The 11570-nt window shown below is 43.5% G+C and overlaps 1 protein-coding gene across 5 annotated transcripts in view; it reads left to right on the top strand.

The window, feature by feature from the left end:
• LOC135098768 (uncharacterized) overlaps positions 1–11570 on the top strand; it is a 52912-nt gene that overhangs the window by 18249 nt on the left and 23093 nt on the right. For 3 of the 5 annotated variants that reach the window (XM_064001163.1, XM_064001159.1, XM_064001160.1), the window contains exon 1: positions 8080–8281. The exons of 1 other annotated variant lie outside the window; for it this stretch is intronic. The gene's annotated coding sequence lies outside the window, so the exon portion shown is untranslated. Of the gene's footprint in view, positions 1–5433; positions 5587–8079; positions 8282–11570 lie in introns of those variants that run through there. One more of the 5 variants, XM_064001162.1, reaches the window with a different exon arrangement.

Raw genomic sequence — 11570 nt, 5'->3', positions numbered from 1 at the left:
CCATTCTCTCTCTCTCTCTCTCTCTCTCTCTCTCTCTCTCTCTCTCTCTCTCTCTCTCTCTCTCTCTCTCTCTCTCTCTCTATCTCTCTCTCTCTATCTCTCTCTCTCTCTATCTCTCTCTCTCTCTCTCTCTCTCTCTCTCTCTCTCTCTCTCTCTCTCTCTCGTACATAGAAACACACACACACACACACACACACACACACACATGTGAAAAAGGAAGAGGAAAGAATAATCAATAAGAAGAAGGAAGGGAAGAAAGAGGAGGAGGTCTAACAAGAGGAAGAGAAGGGAAGGAAGGAAGGAAGAAGAGGACATGAGTTGTACCGAGGCGCCCTTTGTGTGACTGCCTCGGTTGAGGATGCGGGCTGGGACTGGTGAAGGGGCGGGTCTCGTGGTGTGTTAGGGGGGGTAATGGGGGGCCATATAGTTGTGTTGTGGTGTGGTGGTGTGACGGCAGGCACCGTGGTGGCGGTGTTGTGTTATGAGTGTGGTGCAGGCAGAGTGAGGGTGTGGGGTTGGCGTGGAGCGCGGCGCCCTTCCTGGAATGGTGACGTCCCGCGTCTGGCGGGCGGCGGACACAGTGACGGTGCGCGGCATGTTGGAGGGGCGGCGGCGGCCCCCCTAGGAGCTCCAGGGCGGCAAGAAGAATGGCGGGGGGCCGTCCCGCACCAGGAGCGTCCTGCTGCCCAGCCCCGTGGTGTGGGGTAGTGACGCGCCGCAGGCCTTCTCCCTGACGCTGCTGCACAACGGCGGCGGCAAAGTGCTGCTGGATGGCTACGACGGAGGCGGCGGCGGCGGCGGCGGCAGGGGGGGCGCGGCGGTGGGGCGGCTGCTAGGGCCACCCTGGCCAATGGGGAGCGCTCCTCAGACTCCCAGGACTCCGGGGCCATTTCGGGCACCACGTCAGGCAAGGAGGCCAGCCCGGGCTGCGAGGAGAGCTCGGGCTCCGAGCAGAGCAGCGCGCCGCCCCACGAGGACCCCCGCCACGAGGAGGACCAGTCCAGCCCCGCCTCAGCCCGCTCCTGCGCGGCCCTGCCCCACTCCCGCACCACGCCCTGCTCAACGGGGGGCGCCATGACGCGCTGGACGATGCGCTGCGCCCCCTCACTCTCTACGGGCAGGAGACGGGCGGCGGCGACTTGGGCAGGGTGCGGGCGGCACACGAGGCCAACATGAGCATGCTGGCGTACCTGGAGGCGCTGTTCACGGGCGCCAAGCTGGAGGAGGCGCGCCTGGAGGGCAGCAGGGAGGAGCCGCGGAGCCGTCAGTCCCGCTCCCCGGCGCCCCGCAGCCTGCACAGCCCCGAGACAGGATACAAGACCCTGCCCGCATCTTGCTCAGAGCACGCCCTGCGCGGCCTGGCGGGCGGCCTCAGCACGCCCGCACAGCCACAGATGCTGCGCACCATCGAGACGCGCCTGCAGCTGGCGCGGCCCCGCGAGGGCGGCGGGGCGGAGCGGGGCAAGCTGTACCAATGTAACAGCAGCAGCAGCGCCGGCAGCCTCACCCACCTGGCGGGAGGCGGCAGCCCCGCCACCAACGGCGCCTCCACGACCTGTAGGTTCCTGTCGCCCTCCAGCAAGGAGGCACCCGTCACGCTGGCGACCGTCACTAGCGCGGGGGGTGGCGCCCCGAAGAGGCCAGACGGGCTGCCGGCGCACTCCGCGGGGCACAACAGCAGCCAGCACTCGCTGCCCCACAAATACCGCAGCCGCTCCGCCTTCAGCTCCCCTGCGGTGTCCCGGCAGCGCGGCCCAGACCCCGGCGGCTCCCTCACCTCGCCCTCGGGCACCGCCCAGCGCCGCTTCTCCAGCCTGGAGCTGCGGCACACAGCGCACGGGTTCCCCAGCGCGGGCGTAGCGCTGAGCCCTCCGTCGCCTGCACAGGGCGCCCAGGCCTTCCACCATAAGATGCAGCTCTTTGACATCATGGAGACCCAGGCCCGCTTCTCCCAGGTAGCGCGCGGGGGGCTGTGTGTGTGTGTGTGTGTGTGTGTGTGGCGGAGGGGGGACTGGCCGGGGGCGGCGACCCCTCTGTACAGTGCAGCACGCATTATTGTGTTACCCTCACCACTCTCTTCACCCAGCCCCCCACCACGCCCCCCACCACACTCCCTCACCCTCCCCACTCCTTCACTCTCCCTTGTGTAGCACGAGCATGGTCACACACACACACACACACACACACACACACACACACACACACACACACAAAACTTTCTCTTTTTATTAAGACTTGCAATACACCGCCTCGCCCACTCCCTCTCTCCCTCTCTCTCTCTCTCTCCCTCTCTCTCTCTCCCTCTCACTTTGTGTTGAGCTGCCTCTGGAACGTGTCGCTTGAGCGGAAAAAGAAAAGAGAAAATGGAAGAGAGAAAAAAAAAGTGATTTTCGTACATTTTCAATATAATTTTTTCGTGTTTTTAGGGCAAAACAATTAAACCAAAACTCAGAAATGAAGAATTGTCTCTCCGCTAAAAAAACGCGCATACCAAAAACCAGAAATAACTCCAAACGAAAGAGACAAGACCGATCACGAGCAGTTGCGACGCCATACTGAAAAACATTGAAGTCTCCAATGCTGAAATATTGTTAATCTGTCACAACAATCTTAAAAACACCCTTAAAAAAACCTTTGTAACCTCATCTAGGGTGTTTGGAATGTAGAAATGTTGTTTGGGTGTGTTTGGGAGTGTTTTTATGATTATTTTTATTATATATTTATTTTTTTGTGCTTTAAATTCCAATAACTTCAAATAGAGCCTTTTAAAGAGTGCTTCTCCCTTTAGGAATGTTGAAATGTTGTTAATCTGTCACTACAACCTTAAAATCCCCCTTGAAAACCACAGTAACTTCAACTACAACCTTTTAAATACAGGTAGCAGGGTTCTTAAGGATGTTTCTCATGTCAGTAATGCAGAAATGTTGTTAATCTGTCACTAGAACCTTAAAAACACCCTTGAAAACCACAGAAATACAGCCTTTTAAATACAGTTAGCAGGGTTCTCAAAGAGTGTTTCTCCTGTTAGTAATGCAGAAATATTGTTAATCTGTCTCTAGAATCTTAAAAACACCCATAAAAAGCCCTTGTAACTTCAACTAGGGCCTTTGGAAAGTAGAAATGTTGTTAATCTAACACTAGAACTTTAAAAACATCCTTGAAATCCCACGTCACTTCAACCACAGTAAACAAACAAACAAAGAAAATTTATTATTATTCTTTTTATTTACTTGTTTGTTTGTTTATTTATTTTGTTTGAGAGGAAAAAAAAATAAAAAAAAAAAAAATATATATATATATATATATATATATATATATATATATATATATATATATATATATATATATATATATATATATATATATATATATATATATATATATATATATATATATATATATATTATTTCATTATTTTGTAGTAATAGTAGTAGTAGTAGTAGTAGTAGTAGTAGTAGTAGTAGTAGTAGTAGCATATTTTCATTGCATTTTATTGTTGTTGTTGTTGTTGTTGTTGTTGTTGTTGTTGTTGTTGTTATGTGTGTGTGTGTGTGTGTGTGTGTGTGTGTGTGTGTTTCCATTGTATACATACCATAATACATTAATATTTTTATAGTGAAAATACAAAAAAAATATTACTATTATTATTATTATTATTATTATTATTATTATTATTATTATTATTATTATTATTATCATTATATTATTATTATTATTATCATTATTATTATCATTATTATCATTATTATTATTGTCATTATTATTATTATTATTATTATTATTATTATTATTATTATTATTATTATTATTATTATTATTATTATCATTATTGTTACTATTGTTATTACTATTATTATTAGGTAGGTGAGAGGTGAATCAATAATGTACTACTAGTTGGAAAAATTGATAACTAATTTTTCATACCATTGTCTGGTAAAGGTCACTCACAAAAATGATAGACCCGGGACATGTTTTCTTCTTATTTTCCTCCTTCTCCTCCTCTTCCTACCCTCCCCCCTTTCTCTCTCTCTCTCTCTCTCTCTCTCTCTCTCTCTCTCTCTCTCTCTCTCTCTCTCTCTCTCTCTCTCTCTCTGACTGTCTTCAGCCTCTCTCTCGCTATCACAAGCACATGCACAAGACTTTCTTCTTTCTCTCACCCCTATTCTGTCCACCTTTCTAATGCAAGAGTTAACCAGTATTCTCAATCAATCACCACTATTCTGTCCTCCTCTCAATTGCAAGAGTTAACTCTCTGCCTCTCGTTGCCATTGATCAATGACTCTCTTACATAAAATAAATAAATAAAATAATGATATATATAAAATGAATGACCAATTAAATTAAAGAACGAAATTTTTGTAAGCCTAATCTAGCCTAACCTAACCTAGCCCAACTTAACTGAACCCAGTGTATCTGTCAGATGAAAACAGAATTGAGACACGTCTCAATCTCTTTTTTTCGGTATTGTTACAGCAGGGGTATGGGTGCGGGTGGCAGCACTGTGGAGTTGGCAGCACTGGGAGAAGCGGGAACAGGCAGAGAGGGGAGACGCGTGGCCAGAGAGGAGGCCAGCGTGTGCCTGCCTGCTTTGGAAGTGTTTCCCTGCCTGTTGAGTGCCTGTCGTGCCCTGGGAGACTTGTGGTGCCCCTGTAAACTTGTAAAGCAGTGTACTTGCGGAGGATTTGTCGATAAACCTAGGAAATAGTGCCCGTGTTTTCCCTTGTGCCCCGGCCTCGTGTGTGTGTGTGTGTGTGTGTTTTGTCCCGGCGTTCAGAGTGCTACTTATTTGAGGCCCCGCTGCTCAAGTTTCTTGATCTGTGCCCGTGTGGATAACACGCCCGCCCGGAGTGAGGGGTATGCACAACAGTATTATTAGAAACATGAACCGTCTAACAGCCACGAAAAAGAAATGTAAATTTTCGTATGGAGAAGCAAAAATCACTGGAATTTGGCTTTCTAAACTAACCTAATTCTCTCTCTCTCTCTCTCTCTCTCTCTCTCTCTCTCTCTCTCTCTCTCTCTCTCTCTCTCTCTCTCTCTCTCTCTCTCTCTCTCTCTCTCTCTCTCTCTCTGTCAAATGTGCAGGTATGGCAGTCCATGGAAGTAATGTTTGGCAGAGCAAAGGACTGACTTGTGTTCCTTGTTGATAACAAACAAACATGAGCAGGCAGGGTGTAGTAATGTTTTGATGCTACACTGATGCATTAGCAAATAATAATCATAAATGGTTTATTAATAATCCAGTAAGGACAAAATTTATATTGTACTGGATACAAAAAATAATATGTAATAAATATAAGCTTAAAATTAGGAACTTATTAACTAAGGTGGTATTACAGGAGGAGGAGGAGGAGGAGGAGGAGGGTTTGTATTGCTGTACAGGAGGAGGAAGAGATTTTGTGTTGCTGGCAAGAGGAAGAGATTTTGTGTTGCTTGGAAGGGGAAGAAGAGATCTTGTGTTGCTGGGAAGGGGAAGAAGAAATTTTTGGCAGTCATGGAGAATGTGTGTCCCTCCTGGCTGGGTCCTGCATCATGGTGGTATGAGTTGCCAGTGATGTGTCTCTGCTACAGTGCTGCCATGCCAGGTGAGTGAGGCAGCCTGGCAGCACAGTGGAATGTTATGATGGGCAGCTAATGTATGTGCACAGGAAAAATAAATGCTGGATTCTTTAAAAAATCAGTTTATCTGTATTTTACTGGAGAAAGGCTAAACATAAGTTAAAAGTAATGTGTGGGATCCAAGGAATTAGTAATGTTTTCTTTGAAAGCTATTGGGATGAATTTCAATGGAGAAAAAGGTTCTGATAAACTGGAATGGCTGCTGTCACCATTCTTTTACTTGTCAGTCAATGGTAGGTGTCTGACTCCTTAAATATCACAGCCACACATGATGCCTGTCTCATGACACAAAAGTAGTACAGCTGAACACCACACTATAACCACTTGGGTTAACTTGGAAGGTTCACCCCTGTGGACGCTCCATAACAAGTCACTCTAACTGCCATGCATCAGTGGCTTGCCTTACCTTACCTTACCTTACCTTACCTTACTGCAGTGTCTTATCCTCCAGTACATTAGCAACTATGGACCTCTACTCTTGTCTGCATTGTGTAGCTTGTATCATCTGCACTGCTGTCATCCTTGCACTTGTCAGCTTCACCAAACTTTCCATGTATATCTCCCCTGGTCTTTTTCTTCTACTCCCCTCTATCATTCCCCTCGGAACAGCATGACTGTGTATGAAGTGTTATTGACTGGTGACAGCAAGGTAAGTGGCATCAATCCTTGCTCTTGTAAAACTGAGCCTGGCCAGTTGCAGAACACAGTATGATAGTTTGATGCCATTTTCATGAGTAAATTTTAATTTTAAATGAAGTCTGACCGTATATTTCAACTTCCAAACCTAACCATGAAGTTTTGTCTCCCTGCACCCCTGAACAGTCTCACCAGCTGCCTTGCTTCACTCCCCTGGCCATGTGAAACAGGCAGGCCAGCAGCTGTCATGAGCCAGTCACAGTGTACACTATCACAGTGCATAGTATCTGCCCAGTCCAGTATTTCCATTCCTTGCATTAATGTATTTTATTTTATTTATTTATTTATTTTATGTAAGAGAGACACAGGCCAAGGGGAATAAATAGTGAAAAAAAAAAACCACTAAGGTGCCAGTCTCAAAAGAAAGGTTAGAATGAGAGGATAAATGTCTTAAAACCTTTGTCTTGAAAGAGTTCAATTCATAGGAAGGAGGAAATACAGAAGCAGACAGGGAGTTCCAGTGTATGCCATGAATAGATCCCCTTTTGTGTGTGTGTGTGTGTGTGTGTGTGTGTGTGTGTGTGTGTGTGTGTGTGTGTGTGTGTGTGTGTTTTATGTAGGAGGGACACTGGCCAAGGGCAACAAAAATCCAATAAAAAAAAAATGGCCCCTGAAATGCCAGTCCCATAAAAAGGTCCAAAGTGGTAGTCAAAAATTGAAGGACAAGTGTCTTGAAACCTTGTGTGTGTGTGTGTGTGTGTGTGTGTGTGTGTGTGTGTGTGTGTGTGTGTGTGTGTGTGTGTGTGTGTGCATTTATGTAGTTGTATTTATGTAGTTGTAATGTATGGGAGGGGACCTATACTTGTGGTGTCCTGTCTTTGCATCTCATGGTGTTTAACATGGCCCTTAAAAAAATTGATGTATTCTCTTTACTTTCCCATCCCATTCTATGGACTGGATGGGAAAGCTGTTCATTTTCATATTCCTTGTGTAACTATCTTTTTTTATGTTCCTTCCATGTCCTCTTGTATCTCTCATGTCCCACTGTATTAGGTCTTCTCTATCCACCATGTCCATATTCTTCATCATTATATAAATTGCCATCAAGTCTCCTTCTTGCCTTCTTTGTTCCAGCATTGTCAATTCCAGTTTTGCTAGTCTCTCCTCATATAACATGTCCAACAAGCATGGAACAAATGTTGTTGCTGCTCTTTGAATCCTTTCAGGTTTCCTGATGTAATTTGTTGTGCTTTGTGAGCACACTGTTGCTGCATATTCCAGCCTTGGCCTTATCAGAGTGATGATCACTTTCTTTACCCTTTCTTCATCCATGTGGATAAATGCCACTCAGGCCTTTTTTTTTTTTTTTCTCCTCATTAGCTTGTAAGTCTCTCCAACAATTTTATTTATGTGTTTCTCAGGTGATGTGTTGTCTGATATGAATACTCCTAGATATCTCTCTGACTTTGATTTCTGTATAAGCTCTCCTCCAAGTTTATATTCCCTTGAAATCCTTTGCTTGCTCTTTCCAAACTCCATTACACTGAATTTCTTGACATTGAATTACATTTCCCATGTGCAGCTCCATTTCCAACTTGTATTAAGGTGTTGCAGTATTTCACAATTGTCCTGTACACTCACTTGTCTCATGAGTTTAGCATTGTAGGCAAAGAAACTTTTACTGATTCATCATTCATGTCATTCATATATGTTGCAAACATAATTAGGGGCAAAACTGATCCCTGTGGGTGACAACTTCCTTCCAAGGAGATCACTTGTCTCTAATAATCACTCACATTTCCCTGTCTGTCACTGTTATTTGCCCAGGGTCGTGCGCTGGTGCTGCTGGAAGTTATTAGGGTTTTGAGGAGTTATCTTGCTGTCCAGCCAGCCACTCCCTTACGTTAAGAGCTCATGGTTCATGGTGACTGATCTCTGGGTAGGACTGAGGCTCATGTGCCACACACCGTTACAGCCAGGCCACAACCCTCATCTCTCATCCCGTATCTACAATACTTGCTGCTGGTAAACAGTTGCTATGTTAAGAGGCTCACTCCTCTCTCTTACTATTCTTGGGGCTTCAACCCATCCTGATTTTTAATGTTTTTGCTTATGTCATGATCCTAATGATAGATAAAGAGAGAAAAAATATTGAACCCAGCTAATCATGTCTGTGATCTTTGAAAATAATCCTGATGAGAGAAGAGTGCTTTTAACAGTGTGCTTAATGGTCATCCTACTTCCTGCCATTCTTTCAATGTGATGAATTAGAAGGCTGTCTTTGATTCTGCTCTTGACCACTCCTATATTTCTTTGTACCATTAACTCTTTTCTGTTATTTAGCATCTTTTAATTTTTTTCTGTTCCTTATGAGAGCCACATCTAAACACTATACTGACTACAAATGTGAAGATCTATTCCTGTAATTCTTTTCTCTTTCTTGTGACAGCCACATCTAAACTGGCTACAAATGTGAAACTCTTTTCTCTCTCCTGACATCTTTATCTAAATATTATACTTGCTAGGAATTTGATAATCTATTTAATTCTTTTCTCTCTCTTGTGACAGCTTTATCTAAACATTATAATTATTGGCTTGGAATTTCATAATCTATTTAATTCTTTTCTCTGTCTTGTGACAGCTTTATCTAAGCATTATACGGGCTAGGAATTTGAGGATGTATTCACTTAAAAAATTCTTTTCTCTACTTTGTGGATGCATGCAATGACTACATACAGTGCATGTGAACTGCTGTTGAAAGAGTTGATTAATGTGGGGTGTAGTCATCTTGTTTCCTGCCAGTCTTTCTCCATGACAAATTGCATGCTGTGTTTGATCCTTCCCATGGCCATTCCTGTATTCCTTCACTCCATTCACCCTTCACTGGTATTCAACACATTTTTCCTCCCTGAGGCATTCTATTTTGTTTGACACCCACTTCCAAACATTAGACTGGCCAGAAATGTGAAAATCTATTCATTATTATTTTTTTTTTCTTCCTCATGAGAGCCACAGCTGAATGTTATACTGTACTGGATACAAATTTAGATATCTATTTTTTAGTCCTTTTGTCTTCCTTGTGACAGCCACATCTAAACATTATACCTAATAGAAATGTGAAAATACATTATTTTAATTTCTTTCTCTTTCTTGTGACAGCCACTACTAAATACACTGTACAACAAATTTCAGGGTTAAGAAGAAAACATAGTTCTCATGTGCGTTTTATTATGAAGTTCAGTGTGCTGAATTCAAATTTGATAACAAAAATTTCATGCCACGTCAAAATTTTTTGTAAATCGCTGTTTTAATAATTATGCAATTAATAGAGATTTCCAAGATTCCATAAATCTATTTTGCTCCCAAAGTCAGATTAAATGTCTTCATTGTATTTATTTAATTAATATATAATGTTTGTTAGCTTTATATAATGTATTAACCTACAATCTAGTATTTACTTCTTCTTTTATAAGACGTCTCAGGCGTGTCACGCTTCAGGTTCCAACAGAAGTCAGCCAGCATAGCAGGGCTCCATTTTCCCTTGTACCTGTTTTCCATTGACGCTATATCTTGATGGAACCTCTCTCCATGTTCATCACTCACATCTGCTGCGTTCTCTGGGAAGAAGGACAGATGAGAATGAAGAAAGTGTATCTTCAGTGACATATTGCATCCGAGATCTTGGTTGCATTTGATTAGCCTCTCCACTTTACGCTCTCGCTGGGACTCTTGGTGCTTTCCCAGAAGCCCTTTGCATACATCTTTGAATGCATGCCAGGCCGCTAGCTCAGGTTCATCCATTGTCGCCTCAAAGTCCTCATCATTTATAAGCTTGCGAATCTGAAGGCCTACAAATATACCCTCTTTAATCTTGGCATCACTAATTTTAGGGAAGATCCCTTTGAGATACTGGAAACATGGCTTGTTATGTTGCAGTGCTTTGGTAAATTGCTTCATTAGGCCTAGTTTTATATGCAGTGGTGGCAAAATGATTTTCTCCTTCTTAACTAGTGGCTCATGAATTACATTATGGCATCCAAGCGTCATAGATTCCCGAGATGGCCATTCTGAGCGTATTATAATGTTCTGATCTGGCCCTACTGTCCCACTTGCAAAGAAAGCACACAAATTTGGTGTATCCAGTTTGTAGCCCATTAAGTATGGCTACTACTTTCAAGTCTGCACAAATTAACCACTCATGCTCTTTGTAACTTATGTGGTCTAGAATAAAAGCAAGGTTCTCATATGTCTCTCTTAAAATGACTGAGTAAGCAACTGGAACTGAAGGCATGGTGTTCCCAATGTGCAACAGAACTGCTTTTATGCTGTAAAGGGATCCATCTATGAATAGCCTCCACTCATTGGGTTCATAGGACACCTCAAGGGCACTGAATAGGCCTCTGATATCATTACAATAAGTCAAGTTGTTTTCCAAAGTGAAGAAATCCTGTAGATTTGCAGAACGCTTCCTAAATACTGTAATTCGAGCTTCTTCATCCAACAGGTGCCATTGTTGCAAACGTGAGGCCAGGAGTTCACTCTGTTGCTTAGTAAGTGTTAGATCACGAACTAGATCATTGAGTTCTGGTTGGGTGATGAGGTGTGGTTTCTTATCAGATTCAAGTTGTGTCGTATACGTTGCATCTTAAGATTCTGAATCGTCTGAGTTGCTCGTGTCATCGCTTGGTAGTTCAGAGGGCGGCTGTGGTACAGGAATATCACTTGAATGTAGAACTGGGCGAATAGCAGACTGAAGATCTGGATACACGATAGATTTCTTGCCTTTTCTGTTGTGACCTGCAGGAAAATAAAATAAAATCAGACTAAAAATGGATACTATTGGTTGTGATCACGTGCAAAAATAGTGGAAGTGCAACTTATTATGTATTTCGATCTTTTTTATTGATACATCTCTTGAAAATATATATAAAAACAGTAAAAAATAAACACTGAATACCCACCTTTAATATCCGTTAAGCAGAAGTAGCAATCTGTTGAGTGGTCCTTTGGCTCCCTCCAGACCATTGGTACGCCAAACATGAGGCCAGTCCCTTTGCCTTTCACCCAGGCAGAAAGGGAACTTGTACACCTGACACAACATATGTGAGGTGCCCAGCTTTTGTCCTGGTCACCCACTTTACATCCAAAGTACAGCTCATAAAGTTTCTTTACACGTTGAGTCAACTGTCTCTTGTATTGCCTTAATGTAACTGATCCACATATATAACAAAACTTGTCTGGCGAATTCTTGCATTCTCTAGGCATCTTAACTCTGTATCCTGTTAAGAAAAAAAAACACATAGCTATGTGAAAA

This window comes from Scylla paramamosain, unplaced genomic scaffold (genome assembly GCF_035594125.1).
Source record: "Scylla paramamosain isolate STU-SP2022 unplaced genomic scaffold, ASM3559412v1 Contig79, whole genome shotgun sequence".
Classification (NCBI taxonomy): domain Eukaryota; kingdom Metazoa; phylum Arthropoda; class Malacostraca; order Decapoda; family Portunidae; genus Scylla; species Scylla paramamosain.
Note: the sequence above shows the minus strand (reverse complement) of the source record. Positions and strands in the feature narration are given on the sequence as shown.